Raw genomic sequence first — 18,062 nt, 5'->3', positions numbered from 1 at the left:
ATTTAAATACAAAATTGGTATTAAATTGTTTTTTAATTAAATAAATTTTAAAAAAACCAAAAATTTTATATTAATTTAAAAAATAATTAAATAAAAAAATTATTTAAAATAGCAAAAAATTTCCAAAAAAAAAAATTTTTTTTTATTAAATATAAATGAATTTAATTTTAAAAAAAAATATATTAAAAAAAAGATTTTATTTTTTTCAAGTTAATTTTTTTTTTTTAAAACCCAAATTTTAATTTTAAAAATTACAAATAAAAAATAAATATTTTTAAAAATAATTATTAAAATATTATAAAATTTTATTAATACAAAATTTTAAAGTTATTTTTTTAAAATAAAAATTTAAAAAAAAAAAATAAAAAAAATTAAAAATAACCCTAAAAAACAAATAAAAATATTTTTAATTTTTAATAATTTAAAATAAAATTTTAAAACAAAAAAGAACCAAAAAAAAAGAAAAATTTTAAATTTAATTTTTTATATTATCCCCCCCAATTTTTTTTTAAAATAATAAAAATAAAAAAATCAAAAATAAAAATTTTTAATAAGATAAAATAAAAAAAAATTGGTTAACCAAAATTTTTTAAATTAAAACATTTTTTTTTTTTATTTTTTAAAAAATAAAAAAAAAAAAAAAAAAAATAATTTAAATTTTTAAAATAAATTTTTTATTAAAAATTTTTTCTAAATAGAAATTTTTTCGAAAATTTAAAATTACGAAGCAAAAAATAATTTAACAATAATTCAAAATAATTTTAAAAATTAAAAAAATTTTTTCATAAACAATTTTTTTTTATTAATAATATAAATAAACAAAAAATTTTTCTAATTAATATTTAATTTTTATTTAAAATTTTTTTTTTTTAAAAAAAAAAATTTTTATACAAATTTTTTTAATATAATAAATAAAACTAATAAATAAAGCATTAAAAAAAATTCCGAAATAAATTTATAAATAAATTAAAGTAAGGTTTTTTAAATTTTAAATAATAAAATTTAAATTAATGAAAAAACAAAGTGTAATCTAAACCCCCTTTTAAAAAAAAAGAAAGCAAATAATTTAATTTAATTTAAATATAAAAATTTTAAATTTTAATTTAAGCAATTTAAATTCCCCCCCCACACAATTTTTTTTACAAAAAAAATATAATAAAAAAATTTATACTAATTAAATATACAAAAAAAAAGAATAAATTAAATAAAAAATTTAAAAAATAAATAAAATTGAAAATTAACAAATAATAACAAATTAAAAAATAACTAATTATGGGAATTAATTCCCACCCATCAGAACTTGTGGTATCATGGTATGAAAATGTTTTTTGTTCTGATGGGGGTTCAGGGGGGGGGGATTTCCAAATTTAAAGAAATTTAACATGCCTTTTTTAATGATCATTTTTCCATTTGGAAGTACATAAGACAAACACAATAGAGTGAAGCTCATAAGCTTTAAGGAGAGTAGTATTCCCACTTTGGAGAATGTCTTAGGATAGGTTGATTCGTATCGGATGCCCCCAAACACAACAACGTCCCGGGCCTCGATGGGGAAAACAAAGGGAGCTCTTATTTCAATTAAAGGCTTATTTCCTTATAAGAAGATTGACGTAATAATGGGTTTTTTTTCCCGAGCCTTTGCCGACTAATAGACCCCTAATATCCCTCATAGAAACGTTTTTAATTGAATGGTGAGAGGAAAACTGAAATTCCATTTTCGCTTTGTAGATAATAGCGGCGTCCCTTTGGCCGGGTTATACTTCTACTCTCTCTCCTCTCCTCCTAAAAATCCTCCTCCTCCTCCTCCACTCCTGTCGCTCGTTGTTGCGGGAGGCTGTTTCCAAGGTAAACGTTAACGGTAACGGGGGCTGGGTCCCACGTCATTTTTTAATAATTAAAATTTCGTTCGTAAGTATATATGTTTTGGTTTTGTTGGATCCTGAAACATTAGGTTTAAAACAATTTGCAATTTATTAGGTTTTCTGTTGAAGGCGCCCACGAAAAAATAGTTGAAAAAGTGTCCAAAGTTTGTAACACCAGGCCTTTTTTTGAACTGATGCCTGCAGCTGTGGTTTAATAAGGTAAATTTTTTTTTTTTGTACCAAATGTTGGTTTTGAAAGTGCAACTTTCAACGGTTTTTAAATTTATTTCTAAACATTTGTAATCTTTTGCTTTGTTTTCTTTGTTTCTTTTCAAATATGCCCCCCATTTTTTTTTAAATAATTATTTTAATGTGTTTGTTAACTGTACCCAATGCTTTTAATTGTTTTCAACAATTATTTATGCAAATTTATGGTTTTTTTTCTTGCGCATTGTCCTTTTATTTTGTTTAATTTAGTTTTTTTTGAAAATGGAATTATTCTATTTTTGGTGTAAATTTTGAATCCTTACCACTTTGTGAAATTTCAACTTTGTTTGCCATTTTAAATTAAAATTTTTAAATTTCAAATTTAAAATTATTGCTTTGTTAAATGATTTTAATGCTTTAATTTTTCTTTGATAAACTTTGGATTTAACTTTTTTTGCCTTAAGAAGAAAAATTTTAAATTCCAAAGAACCTTAATTAAAACCTTTTGGGTTTTCAAGTAATTAAACAATTTTCCCTGAGATTGGGTGAAATTTTGTCCACCCTTATGAAATTTTTTTTTGAATTTAGAAAATTAAAATTTTTTGTATTTTAAAAATTTTTATATGAGGTATTTTTTACCTCCCAACACCCCAGTAAAATATTAATTAAGCTATATTTTAATTTTTGTTTATTTTTGGTTTAGGTTTTAAAATTATAGAGTGGATAATTGTGGAAACGTTTTCCCCCACAAAATAAAAAACCAGAATCAGGGAAAAAATACTTTAATTTGAATTTTTGCTCGAGTTGGATTGCCCCTTTAATCCCCTTTAATTAAGGAAATTTCAACCCTCAACAACATATTTTTTAATGGAACTTAGAACTGATTTTGTTTTTTTTCTTGACTGTTCCCAGTTAGAAAAAAAGGGATCCCCCACTCTTTTACCTTTTAGCGTTATTTCCCAGTCGTTTTTAAGTAATTTGTTGGATTGGACTTGAAGGGGTCCAGGTGTCCCTGTCCCTTCGTAAGTTGGAGGTAAGGTAATACAACCATGGTTAAACCTTGAAATGAAAACTGTGGCCCTAAGTTTAAAACAAAGGGGTTGGGGTCCCCTCAGGACCCAGGAATAAAAGGGTCCTCCTTGTATTAGCAAGTGCAAATGGTAAGTGTAGTTAACCAGATTACTTGGCAATTTGGTTAACAAATATTAATGGTGGTCCAGACACGATCTTTGACTATTTCATGTCACCAAGTATTAATGGTATCCAGACCCCGATACTCTTGCCCACTCCCCCCAAGTATTAATGGTATCCAGACCAAGATACTCACGCCACTTCGTCACAAGTATTGATGGTGCCCAGACCCGGGTATTTGGCACTTATGTACCAGTATCAATGATCCCTAGAAACCAGGGAGGAAAACAATTCACATTATCACTCTAGCTTATACTGGGTGGTGTTAGGATATGTAAGAAGAAGTGACCATATATTTGTTTTTTGCATTTTATTGTAAGAATTGTATTTGAGGAAAATGGCTCCATTCGATACTCAGGAATTTTTAGCAGCCCCTTCCATCCAAGTGTTTGGTCTGAAACTACTCTGACTAAAGACACAGTGGAGTGCTCTAGCAGAAGCATGTGGTTGTCATGTGTTTAGTAACATGATAAAAGCACACAAATCAAAAGCATTGTCATGCAAGCATTGATAGACTCTGGTAGAATAACTGATGATGATGAGTTAGAACTAGCTCAAGAGTTGTTGAATGTAGCACAGGCTGATCTAATAAATAAGCAAGTAGAAAAGAAAGAAGGAAAAGTGATGCAGAGTTAGAACTCAGACGCATAGAAGCAGAAGAAAGTTTGATTAAACTGAAAATACAGGCTGAAAGAGAGAGAATACAAGCTGAAAAAGACAGAATAGACAGGGAAAAAACCAGAAAGAAGAGAAAGAGAAGAAGAAAAAAGCTGCAGAAGATGAAGGCAAAGGATAAAAGAGGAAAGAGAAATTGCAAGACATGAAAGGGAGATGGAATTGATAAGAGCTAGACCACATTAACTGCAACACCGTCTAACCCCCTAACCATGGTAATCAAGACCCTGCATTTGATGTAGTAAGAGTGCAGAAGTTAATCCCTAAGTTTCTGAAGAGGCTCCAGATGAGTTCTTTGATCACTTTGAGAAAGTGGCTTCAGTATGGGATGGCCAGAAGATAAATGGTCAGTTTTGCTACAAAGTGTCTTGATTGTAAAGGAGAACATGCTTATCTAGCCTTAACCGCTGATCAGTGTAAAGACTATAAGGTGCTCAAACATAATGTGCTACAGTATACCAGTTGACCCCAGAGTCCTACAATGAAAGATTCAGAAACTTAAGAAAGGATGAAAAGTAACTTTCTTGGATTATGCTTATAAAGTAAGAAGGTGTTTTAAAAGATGGTTGGAGGCAGCTAAAGTTACAACTTTTGAAGAATTAGAAGAGTTAGTTGTTTTTTTTTAGAGCAATATTTTAAAGGTATTCCTGAGCATATAAGAGCCTATTTGAGAGAGAGAGAGGTTAAAAAACTTGACAAAGCTTGCTACACTGAGTGAGGGACTACAATATAATTAGTAGCAGGCGTAATTATAATGTCAAGTACCAGAGTCAACCACGCCCAGGTTTTAAGTCTCATCCAGGTTTCAGGAACAATTTTACAAGTAGGAAACCTGCAACTAATAATACTCCTCAGCAAGCTAATGTGAAATCCTCATCTAATTTTGCAAGACAGTTGCAAAAGCCTAATGTGTGCTGCTTCAAGTGTGGAAGAGCAGGACACTTCAGTCAGGAGTGTTATTGGAATTATCAGCAGTCCAAGCCTGTTGGTCAAATAGTAAGAGGTGACCAGGTCAAACAGACTGTTAAGAACAATGTGGGGAAAAATCCGACTACAGGGAGGACTGAAACTAAACAAGCTGAGTGTTTAGCAACCAGTGGAAATGTAACTTCAAGCAGTGAGTGGCCTGAGCAGTTTGGAAGCTTTTAAGCCATATATCTATGAGGGTACATGGCAACTCAGGAAAGAGAGTGTGCAGGTACCAGTCAAGATTTTACGTGATACAGGGAGCAACCATAGTGTGGTGTTATGTGGTGCTCACCCAATGTTGGAGAAGAATCTCACTGGAGATTCAGTTATTTTGAAGGGTATAGGAGGAGAGGAAGTAACTCCTATATGCCGCTTACACCTGTCCTGTGAATTGGTGACAGGGAATGTTGATTTTGCTGTAAAGGACTCACTGGCTGTGGAAGGTGTACATGTTCTGTTGGGAAATGAAGTTGGTGGTGTTCCATTTGTTCCTTGTCTTGTAGTAACAGACAAAAACCGTTGAGGATTAGTCCTACGGTAGAGTTGGAGAAGAGTAACCCCCACCTGTTCCCTAGTTGTGTAACTACCAGAAGTATGAGGAGAATTACGACTGTTGGTGAAGAAACTGAGGATTTGCAAGCCCAAGATGGATTGAGTGAAGGATCTTTGAACTTAGAACAATTGTTCCAGGGGAGTGATGCCTCCCGTGGAGCTGACCGAGAAAGGATTTCCCAAGAAAATGAAGAATCTGTTGTTCCTGAAGAGACTCCGAGTAGTCAAGGTGTTCCTGAAGATAGTGGTGAAACTGCAGTAGCTGAGGTAGCAGATATTGATGGTTCAACTATTGAAGTTGGACAGGTAACAAGAGAGAAGCTAATGGACTTGCAGATGAGGGATGCATCGTTAGCTGATTTGTTCTTCAGAGTTGTTGATCAGGAAGAGATGCAAACATACTCTACCTGTTATTATCTGAAGAAAGGTTTACTGATGAGGAAGTATAAACCTTCAGATATACCCGAAAATGCTGAATGGGGGGCGATATCATCAGATTTTGATTCCATGTCCATTGAGAAAGCAAGTGGTAGCAGTGGCTCATGAATCTGGACATATGGGAGTCAGGAAGACTGTGGAAAAGATCATGAGATATTTTTTTTCTGGCCTGGACTTCATAAAGATGTTAGCAGGTTCTGTTGAGAGTGTCATACCTGCCAGATAGCTGGAAAACCTAATGAAACCATTCAGAAAAGCCCCCCACTACAACCTATAGAAGTTAAGAGGAGAAACCTTTAAACAAGGTGATTATAGATATGGTTGGACCCGCTTCCGAAGACGAAGAAAGGAAATGAATATCTGTTGACATTAATGTGTCTGTTACCAGATATCCTGAAGTGATCCCTGTCAGAAACATATCTGCCAAGATAGTGGCTGGAGAAACTATTGGAGTTTTTCTCAAAGTTTGGTATACCGAAATTGTACAAAGTGATAGGGGAACGAACTTTACTTCCAAGTTGTTCCAGGATGTGATGAACTATTAGTGAAACAAGAGTTATCAACCGTTCTTATCATCCAGAAAACTCAAGGTGCCTTGGAAAGGTTCCACCAGACATTGAAAAGTATGCTGACAAAGTATTGCTCTGAGTCAGGAAGAGAATGGGAGTGGTTTGGTTTACCCTTAATGTTATTTGAAGTTAGGAATGCTTATCAAGAAAGCATGGGATATTCACCTAATGAGATGATTTTTTGGAAGAGAAGTGAGAGGACCTTTGAAGATTCTTGCCGAAAATTGGGTAGAAAATAAAGAGGAAATACAAGGAGAGTATGTGAAGAACTTAGGGAAAAGGTTGGAAGAGATTAGAAAAATTCTCTTTAGAAAATCTGAAAATGAGTCAAGAGAAAATGAAAAGGAACTATGACAGAAAGACTAAGCTAAGAAGTTTAGTGTTGGTCAGCAAGTGTTAGTGTTTCTGCCAGTCAAAGAGATTTCCCCTTACCCATAAATTTCAAGGTCCCTACAGGATAATTGAGAAGTTGATAGAACTTATGTGATTGAAACTCCAGAAAGAAGAAAACGACAGAGGAAGATACATGTGAAACCTTTTGAAACCTTATTTCTCAGAAACTAGAACTGAGACTGTGTCAATAATACAGACAACTTCATCTACAGAAGACGATGACGGCTATGAATTGGGAGCTGAAAGCAAGATGAATAATTCTTCAATTTGGAAAATTTGGAGGATAAACTGAAACATCTTAATGTTGAACAAGGTGAGGAATTGAGTGAAGTGATTAGAAGCTTCACAGAGATTTTTGCAGATGTACCCAGACGTACTTATCTGACCAAACATGAAATCAAGATCAAAGAAGATGGAAAATCGTTCAAGCAAAGAGCTTATTGCTTATCACCCTATCATCGAGATGTTCTGAAGAAAGAAGTTCAGTATTTGCTGCAACATGGACTAGCAGAACCCAGTTCAAGTCACTTCAGTTCTCCATGTGTGTTAGTGAAGAAACCTGATGGCTCCTTTAGGATGTGTACTGATTATAGGAAACTGAATTCCATAAGTATGGCTGACAATTATCCTTGCCACTTATAGATCAGTTACTTGATAATATTGGGGCAAGCCAAGTTTGTTTCCAAGATAGACTTATTGAAGGGATATTATCAGATACCCTAAGATGAAAATGCGAAGTTGCTCTCAGCTTTTATTATCTCCTTTTGGATTGTATCAGTATACTGTATTGCCATTTGGCCTGATGAATGCACCAGCCACATTTCAACGAGTGATGGATCAACTGCTAGGATCTATAGAAGGAGTAGGTGTATACCTTGATGACATAGTCATTTACTCTACAATGTGGGAAGAACATCTGCAGATCCTGAAGAAAGTTTTCAAGAAACTACAAGAGGCAGGACTAACAGTCAACCTAGAGAAGAGTGAGTTTGGGAAGGCGACTGTTCAGTACCTTGGGTTTGAAGTTGGAAAAGGCCTTCTCGCTCGTGAATGCTAAGTGGAAGGTATCCGTAAGGCTACCCCCCCTACTACTAGGAAGCAACTACAAAGATTTTTGGGCATGGCTGGATTCTATCGTCGTTTCTGTCCAATTTCTCAGCCGTAGTAGCTCCTTTGACAGACTTAACTAGTCCCAAAGCTAAGTTTGTTTGGACTCCAGAATGTCAAGAATCCTTTGAGAAGGTAAAAGCCATTTAATTTTAACTTCAAGACCCGTGCTTCAAGCTCCAGACTTTAATAAAAAAATTTTGTGATACAAGTTGATGCCTCTGATTGTGGAATTGGAGCTGTGCTACTTCAAGAAGATGAAAATAACCTTCTACACCCTGTGTGTTTCCTTTCTTCGAAAACTGAAAAGCATCAGAAAAAACTATGCAACTATTGAAAAGGAAACTCTAGCCTTAATCACAGCATTGAAAAAGTTTGAAGTGTATGTGAACAGACCTCGGAATGAAGAGGTTTTAGTGTTGTTTGATCACAATCCCCTGTCATTCATACAGCGGATGAAAAACATTAATCAAAGACTGACCAGGTGGTCTTTGTGCTTGCAAGAGTTAATATAAAGGTTGAGCACATATCTGGTAAGAACAATGTAGTTGCCGATTATTTATCCCGTTGTGAATCGTTGGATTCAACCCCGAATAACTAATCTTCTGGGGGGAGGAATCTTATAATGTAAGTTTGGAATGCAATTATAATTGTATGCAATATGATTAATTCAATTCAGAACTTGTGTATCATGGTATTAAATGTTTGTTTCTGTGTTCAGATTTCCCAATTTAAGATAAACATGCCTTAAGTAATCCATTTTTCATTTTGAAGTATGTAAGACACACCGAGAGTGAAAGCTCATAAGCCTTTTAAGAGAGTCGTATTCCCACTTTGAGAATGTCTTAGCTAGGTGATTTGTTATCGATGCAAAAACACAACACGGTCGGGCCATCTGATGGAACAAGGGAGCCTTATTCATAGCTATTCCCATAGAGATGACATAATATGTTTTCGCCTTCGACTATAGACTAATAGCTCATACGTTTATGAGGTTGAGAGAAAACTGATTCATTCGCTTTGAGACATAGCGGCGTGTGTTATACTCTCTCCCTCTCTCTCTCTAAAAATCTCTCTCTCTCTCGCTCGGGTCGCGCGAGGCTGTTTCAGTAACTTAACGTAACAGGCTGGTCACTCATTTTTATATAATTCTTAGTAATATATGTGTTGTTTGTGGATCTGAACATAGTATTGCATTTATTGGTTTTTGTGAAGGCGCCACGAAAATAGTGAAAAAAGTGTCAAATTGTAACAGGCCTTTTGACAGACGCGTGCAGCTGTGTATAAGGTATTTTTACAAATGTTGTGAAGTGCACTTCAACGTTTTATTATTTCTAAACATTTATATTTTGTTTGCTTTGTTTTCTTTTCATATCCCCATTTTTATATATTTAATGTGTGTACTGCCAATGCTTTAATTGTTTTTCATATTATGCATTATGTTTTTCTGCATTGTCTTTATTTTGTTTAATTATTTTGAATAATATTCTATTGTGTAAATTTTGAATCTTACACTTGTGAATTAACTTGCATTTAATTAAATCTAATTTCAAAATTTTTAATTATTGCTTTATGATTAATTAATTTTCTTGATAAACTTTGATTTAATTTTGTTTTGCTTAAGAATTAATTCAAGAATTATTTAAACTTTTGTTTTCAAGTAATAACATTTCCCTGAGATTGTGAATTTCACTTATAAATTTTGAATTTAGAAATAAATTTTTTTGTATTCAAAATTCATTTGAGTATTTTACTCCAACCCAGTATATATTAAGCTATATTTATTTTGTTTAGGTATAAATATAGAGTGATAATTGTGACGTTTCCCACAAATAAAACAGAATCAGGGAAATACTTAAATTTGAATTTGCACGAGTGATGCCCTTTAATCTTTTAATTAAGATTACCTCACACATATTTTTAATGAACTTAGACTGATTGTTTTCTTGACTGTTCAGTTAGAAAAAAGGGATCACTCTTACCTTTTAGAGTATTCAGTCGTTTAGTATTTGTGATGAAGGGTCAGGTGTCTGTCTGTAGTGAGGTAAGTAACAACCAGGTACTTGAATGAACTGTGCCCTAAGTACAAAGGGTGTCCAGACCCAGGAATAAAAGGGTCTCTTGTATTAGCAAGTGCAAATGGTAAGTGTAGTAACCAGATACTTGGCAATTTGGGGTTAACAAAAATATTAATGGTGTCCAGACACAGATCTTTGACTATTTCATGCACCAAGTATTAATGGTATCCAGACCCGATACTCTTGCCCACTCCCCCAAGTATTAATGGTATCCAGACCCAGATACTCACGCCACTTTGTCACAATATTAATATATATATATATATATATATATATATATATATATATATATATATATATATATATATATATATATAATATGTATATATGAGTCTCTTTTTTTTATGTGTAAGAGTGAAGAATCATGGCATATACCCTCCTCCATTAACAAATAAACGAAGCATGACCAGACCTCCAGCTTACTCAGGTCGCAGTGCTAAAATCTACGGCCAATTAGGCGTTGTTTCACCAACGAAAATTAAAATCAATACATTATGTTTTATTAGAGATAAAATTGTTCTGTACTGTTTAACATAAACGTTATTTATTTTTGACATCTTCATTCTAATAAATAAACCATAAATATCCCATCCTCAAATTCCTGTCTCTTGAACTCAACACGAAACGCCTTTTCCTAACCTTCTTTAGGCTCTATTTGACCTTTCCTACCCCTACAACAAGAACAACAACAACAAACAAAGTTTGTAGGCTTACTCCCCGAGTAAACGAAAATGGACATAACAAAATACCAAAGGAAATTGATGGTGTTGATTCATGTGAATTATTTTGGAACAATGATTCATTGATGCCATTAATCTTTGGAGTCGCGACAGGGAATATCCATTACTGTATAGACCAAATTATTGTTTTGAAGCTGAAAAATAGACATTTTTAACCTCTTCGTATAAATATACATAGATAGAGGCATAATCCACGAATTGAAGCATTGGAGTACCGATGCAAGGCCTTTCGACTCTGTCTACTTAGGAAAGGACGAAAGTCGAAAGGCCTTTCAGTGGTTACTCCATTCTTCCACTTTCCTTCTTGTTGATTCTGCCTTTATTTATATATACATCACGTTCAAAATTGTCGTGATTCAGTTATAAAAATGTATATAGATATATAGATACAGTTATAGATTCGAATACATACATAACATACATATATATATATATATCATATAGATATATATATATATATATATATATATATATATATATATATATATATAGAGAGAGAGAGAGAGAGAGAGAGAGAGGAGAGAGAGAGAGAGAGAGCCATATAATAGATATAGGGAACAATTAACAAAATGGTGGAGAGAGAAAAAAAAAAGTCTTAATGAAGAAAGCAACAACTTTGCAATAACATGTTGGATCTAAAATTTGAATAAATAGAAGCCCTCCTTGCCCCCCCCCCCCCCGCCCCCTAGAAAAAACAGTCAATTAAACAGCAGTAAACTAGGGTGGGCCCTCTGAAAGACAGGTAACAAACAGCCTCCATAACAATGGGAATTCCTCTTATTGATACAACTCGGATTTTCTTGCGCTGTTATGAATGCCTGGAACCTGGAACCTGGAACCTGTATTTGGAATATATGAAAGGAGGGTTGGATGTTCCAATGTATGTTTTAATTATTTTATTTATTTATTTATTTTGTATGCGTGTGTTAGGAAAGTTTTTAATGTATCTTTGGATAAGGAATTTGTCATTTGTTTTTTGAATGGTGGTGAATATATGTTTGGATGATTAGGAAATATATTTGTTAAATGTATATATAATATTTATATACATATATAATAATATACGTAGTATACATATACACAATACGTTTCGCGTTGAGTTAAATATACAGGAATTTTAGGACAGGAGATTCATGATTTATTTATTGGAGGATGGAAATGTATAAACAATAAATAATGATTAGATGAAACAGTGCAGAACAATCATTGCTAATAAAACACAGTGTATTTATTTTAATTTTCAATGGCGAAACAACGCTCTATTTGACCCATAGATTTTTAGCACGCCACCACGAGTAAGCTGTAGGTCATATCACGCCTTGTTTATTATCATATCAGTTCTCTGTAAGTTACATTAATTCTGTTACAGATCTGTTAAATGATAATAGTTATGGTTTTTTTAAATTAAATATAAAAAAAATATTATTTTCATTTTTGTCCGAAATGTTCCTTGTCGCTGACTCATTCCTCTTTTTCTTCAGTCCAATCCTTATATTTTTCTTCATTCCATTCCATCAAAATCAATATTCCCTTCCTTTCATCAACTCCACTTCTCCATCTCAATCAACTTTCGTTAATTCCTTTGCCAGTCGCTTTCTTCCTCCCTCCGTATTTGCAGTTGACTGCAATCAGCCTTTTCCTTTAGCGAAGACGATTCCAATCACGCTGCAAGGTTTCCCCTGATGCCAGGTATGGCTAGACGGTATGTGGTTGTTTAATTAATCTCTTTCTATTATACGTTTCAGAGTTGCTAGATATTGCCTGAAGGAAAGATTCCTCAAGAAACATTATTTTCTGCTGTGTTCTTTTCTTTCATTTATTGCCAGAATCTTAGAGGAGTCAACAGTTGCAACTGCCACTGTCTCATTAGAAGAGGCTACTTTGCAATTTTGGATTATTTCCATCCCCAAGAGGTTCACAACCTTTTAACCACAAAAAGCTTATCTTCCAATTAGGGATAATTTTCTTCCACCAAGGGATCCACAACTGTTTAGTATGGGCTTTTGTGCCATTTATGGGATAATTTCTCTTTTTAAGATTTTTTCTACCTATAAAAGAGATCATTTGCTACCACCAAAGTTTCACAACCAACATTATAAGAACTTCTCTACTAATTAAGGGACTCTTTTTTTCTCCTACCAAGGAGTCCACAACCATTTAATAAGATGTTATCTGTCAATTAAGGGATGATTTTATGCCACCAAAGGATCCACAACCCCTTACATGAGCTTATCTGCCAATTTAGTGACAATTTTCTAGTCACAAGGGTTCCACAACCCTCTGTTAAGAGATTATCTGGTTATAGAAGAAGAGTCAGAAAGTTTGTAGAAATGTAAGTTCCTTAAGCAATCATACTAAGTAAAAATAAATCTGCAGTTAGCAGTTCATCGTATTAAAAGGAAGAAAAAAGTCTGGAGAGGGAACATATAAGCAAAATGAGTTCAGAAGCAATATTAAAGAATTCTGTTACATCAGAGCAAAAGGAATTAGGACATTACCGATGTTGATAAATATGTCCTTTTTTCCTATTTAATTGGGGGGTTATGGGTCGGGGTTTGGGTAGGGGAGGGTTGAAGGTGGTGCAGAGGTCACCGAGAGGTCCACCAGGAGGTCACTGGGGTCGAAAGAAAACGTCGTAGGTCTAGCCCAGGCCCGAAATGGGACCTTTCTTGAATAGAATTACGATTTCTCCTCAAATAATGAAATTGACCTTCTATGATTCCCGTTTTCCGTTGGCCAAGATCCAGGAAGGCAGACTCCAAACCATTCTTTCCCTTTTTAGAGAGAATTGTTAAGAAAAATAGCCGATCAATTTTTAACCATCAATCAAGAAAGAAATGTGACCCGTGACGGTCGCAGCGCTCATAATTTGCGGCCAGTAATTGTGCCCTATTGAAAAATGGTTATTTGAGTGTCAGGAGGACATTATGGAACGGAAATACCGCTTTATTAGGTTAGAGCGAAATATGGCTGGAACGCCATGTTGGTAGAAGCAAGAATGGTCAGTGTGTGTGTGTGTGTGTACTTGCAAATACACAACTACACAGGAACGAGATCTGTGGAGTAGGCGTTGGAAAAGTATCCTGGATACTCGTCAATATGGCGATGAATCCGATACAATCTAATCCCCAGATCCATTCTTCTCTATTTTGCAATCGTTAATAGGCCTATAAGCCTCAAAGATGGCGAAGTTGCCACGATACTTTGTTGTAATCAATCATTTTTGACGCTTCTTTGGTATGTTAGGATGTGCACAAACTATGCATATATATGCATTTATATATATATATATATATATATATATATATATATATATATATATATATATATATATATATATATATGCGTGTGTGCATGAAGTTAACAGTAACTGTGAGATATTACGCGGGCAAAGTGTTGGAGCAACGGCGTTAAGTTCCGCTGCAAACCGCACTACAAAAAAAAAAAAAAAAAAAAAGAAAGCCATCTATGCAATTATTATCTTCATATCTCTCGCTCAAACCTCCACTCGATTTAATACCAGCATAAAACAAGCAAATAGGTCTGGATAACAACAGCTCGGTAACAAAGGGCCATTAGTCAAAACGTAAAAAAACAAAACCGTTAGAGTGACGAGCAACCATTTCCCGCCAACTCGTACTAATGCCTCCCGATATGTTGCCTGTAACCTTGGGGGTTTTAGAGCGACTGCAGTTAAGTCGTTCCAATTACAGGACTATATTTAATGTAATCAACATATTCGGAACTCAATAAAAGACCGTAAAGGACCGTTTATTTTCAGTTTCACGTCATTTTCATGGTCGGGAATAAAACGTGTGTGGGGAAGATTTAGCGCCAATTAGGATGGTTTAAAACGTGTCTTTCGTTTTTCAACTTGAACGGGAATGATTACGGGATGAATGGTAGCAGTTTTGTGGATGCGCAGATGAGTCTAAAGATAAATTGGCTCTTTATATATATATATATATATATATATATATATATATATATATATATATATATATATATATATATATATGTAATTGTGAGAAGGCTCATAGGCCTAGGTTTGATCCGCGCACACAACCACAGCGTAGTATACACAAAATCAACTTTATTATTCCAGAGGTGTGTACACCCGGATTAAACCTATCTCTATATGATTTCGTATATCCCAAATTCCTGAATCATATTTCGATATAAATTACTTGCTCCTAATTTAGTGTTGCCAGCTGGGAATTAGGATTCGAGCGCTGGTCACCTCGCTCGATTTGGAATTTGGAGTTTCCTTGGGTTTAGGATATTCCTGGTTTGTTGGAATTTTAGAAGTTTGGTCTGTATAATTAAGTGTGAATATTGTTATTTATTATTTAATGTTATTAATGTTAGGTTTTTATTTTGAATTCATTTAATTTTGATTTTTCACAAATTTCAGCTCAAATATTGCTGAATTCTGTCATAATCTTATTAATGACTGAAGTGAATACAAAGTATACTTAGTCCTGCTACATTTAAATTCTTGTGATTTTGGTAACTGTTTTTGTGTCCAATAATGATGTGTGTTTTCTAATAATGAATTCTTTATTTTAAGGCCTATAAGCACCCAGTGTTTTAGACCTATAAGCTCGTTACTTGGTATGTTAGTTATAGGCCTACAAGCTTACAGTACCTATACTCTGTTTTTTTCCATCCGTCCATCTGCCTGTGGTGTTTGCGCATGGTAACACTGCGTCCCGGGCTTTAAATAATATCCTATTTCGAATCTTAACGGTGTAATTCACATACAGTAACATTATTAAAACATTTTCCAGTTGTTTGCAAAGTACACCCATATTATTTCTTTTATTTACCATAAACTTCCAGTAAACGTGAACTAATTAACAGCCTGGGATGCAGTGTTACCATGCGAAAACACCACAGGCGGATGGACAGATGGAAAAAAAAACAGAGTATAGTATATTAGTTTTAGGCTTATAGGCTCGGTACTTGTTATGTTAGTTATAGGCCTACAAGCTCGTATTTACCTTTATAGTTTTAGGCTTTAGTCCGTACTTGGTATGGTTTATATAGCTACCAGCACAGTACCTATATATTAGTTTTAGGCTTATAAGCTCAGACTTATTTATAGTTGTAGGCCTACAAGCTCACAGTACCTTAGTATATTAGTTTTAGCTTATAAGCTCAGTACTTATTTATATTGGTTGTAGGCCTACAAGCTCACAGTACTTAGCACATCACTGGTTTGGCAGGGATGTGAAATTTTGTGGCAGTCAGCTCTTAGAAATTATTGAGATTCTTTCAGTTTAATGAAGCCCTTCAGGGCTGTGGTTAATAAAATGATGAATGTCCCTACAAAGTTCTTGTGTGAATTATTTATGCATTGTTCACCAGGGATCAGTTAACGTTGTTGATCATCAAAGATTAATAAAACATCATTCACTAAGGATCATGTATTGTCATCAATCAGTCAGTTAAGAATTCCTTGTACGGTACCAGGGATCATTTGATGAACAGACCGATAGTTCCCAGCCCAGTAACGTGTACCCCATTGGAATAGGTCTCCGAGAGAGTCTTGTCCCATAAAATAAAAAATGGTATGATTTCTACATAGTTTATGATTCAAGTTACCCATTGGGATCCTAGGACAGGTAAACATAACAGTATATTTCAAGGTCGTCTGCCAGAGCTAAACACAACCAGCTAGATATATCATTTTCTAATGTCATCTTCCATAGCAAAACGTATCATCAATGAGAGTCATCTTCTGGGCCTAACATCATAATCATCTTCTGGAGCAAAACATAATGGAAAGCCATCTTCTGGATGCTGACGTACCGTCACATTACCCAAAGACCTCCTCCAATGCTGAGTACCCTTTTAAAGGTAGAAACCCAGACTCATAATCCAGAATAGATGACACCGCAAAGCCAGGCACCTCTTAGTTGCACTGTCATTTCACCACGAATCCACATCAGGAAGAGCACCAGGTCTTAAATGGCCAGGCATCCCACTGCAATGAACAATATTTTCACCAGTAAGAGTCAGAAACATATTTCTATGTGCTTATTAAAGCAATTATGCTAGGGAGACAGAGGTGCTCACTTACCATTCAATATTGAGACTCATATCTTTTCTTAATGGATTTCTTTTGTGACCTCACGAGTGGCTTGGGCCGGGTGAATGAATCAAATTTCTTTGACTCCTTGAGTGACTTGGGGAGGATGATCGCTTCCGTAACTTTCAGACGTCGCATGTTGGATACGAAGCAGACGACCTCTTTGTCTTGCGTCAGGTTCAGCCGTGGGAACAGGAGATAGTCTAGCTCTCTGTTGGAGGTAGAAGTAGAGTTAGACTGATAGCTGAGGCACCATCGCACATCCAGCAAAATGGCGGTAATATAGAAAAGGGAGAGATGATGAGTTGGTTTGAACGGGGGATGTTAAGTACCATTTGGGAGCTTGTATAAAGGTTTCTTTTTTATGTAAAATTTATGGATCAGCTATGCTGAGGAATATGCTAACACCATACTGTAAAGTTTTTCAAGTCTCAATTGAGCTTGTTGGTCATTGAATATCATTGTTGCACAGAACAAAAACGAAAAGAAAATTGTAAAATAACAACAAAACTATGACAGTAGAAGGCTATGGCATAGCAGCTATGGGAGAACCCAACAGTTTAGACCATTGGTTATATTACCAATCAACCCAATGGCTACATACAGGAAATTACCTGGTGGTCGCGAACTTCGTGGCAATTTCAGTAGCTTTCAGAACGTCCTCCTCAGAGATCACCCCAGGAAGCAAAGGCTTAAGATGGTACATCAGGTCATTTTTTAGTGGAATAATTTTCTTTGGGTCCAAATTAAGACTGACGCTGACCACCTAGGAGAAGAGAGAATCGAAGTTGATAAAAACAAATTCATTTTACTTTGGATACCATTTTAAAACGTAAGTTTCACGCGTGAATGTAATGTGAAGATAAAGAGATAGATTGTGAACTCACACAAATCATCCAACTGATATCAGGCCTGAGAAAGCGATGGAGTTGAAAGTAGCAAAAGTATCAGGAACACTTGCCCACAGTGTGTATAGTGTCTGAGGAGCCGCAGGTCTCCTGACATCCTCCCACATAACTTCTCTACTCGACACCTTTCAGGGATAGAAGCTGGTCATCAAAATGGGAATGAATTGTATTCTGTTCGATTCTAAGCAATATCCACCCATTCCTGATGAATTTGTGCACGTTTATGAAACAGCTAGAAAGAGGAACTTTTTCTACACAGGGACTCATCAACATTTCAAC

At 34.6% G+C, this 18,062-nt stretch overlaps 1 long non-coding RNA gene across 1 annotated transcript; it reads right to left on the bottom strand.

Moving 5' to 3' along the window:
• Positions 1-16,386: 16,386 nt before the first annotated feature.
• On the bottom strand, positions 16,387-17,616 carry LOC135204948 (uncharacterized). Its single transcript, XR_010312386.1, has 3 exons — positions 17,490-17,616; positions 16,867-17,086; positions 16,387-16,770 (listed from the first exon to the last, which is right to left on the bottom strand). It is a non-coding gene; the product is annotated as an uncharacterized LOC135204948 (long non-coding RNA).
• Between the last annotated feature and the right edge of the window lie 446 nt (positions 17,617-18,062).

Source organism: Macrobrachium nipponense, chromosome 48, assembly GCF_015104395.2.
Source record: "Macrobrachium nipponense isolate FS-2020 chromosome 48, ASM1510439v2, whole genome shotgun sequence".
Lineage (NCBI taxonomy): Eukaryota > Metazoa > Arthropoda > Malacostraca > Decapoda > Palaemonidae > Macrobrachium > Macrobrachium nipponense.
Note: the sequence above shows the minus strand (reverse complement) of the source record. Positions and strands in the feature narration are given on the sequence as shown.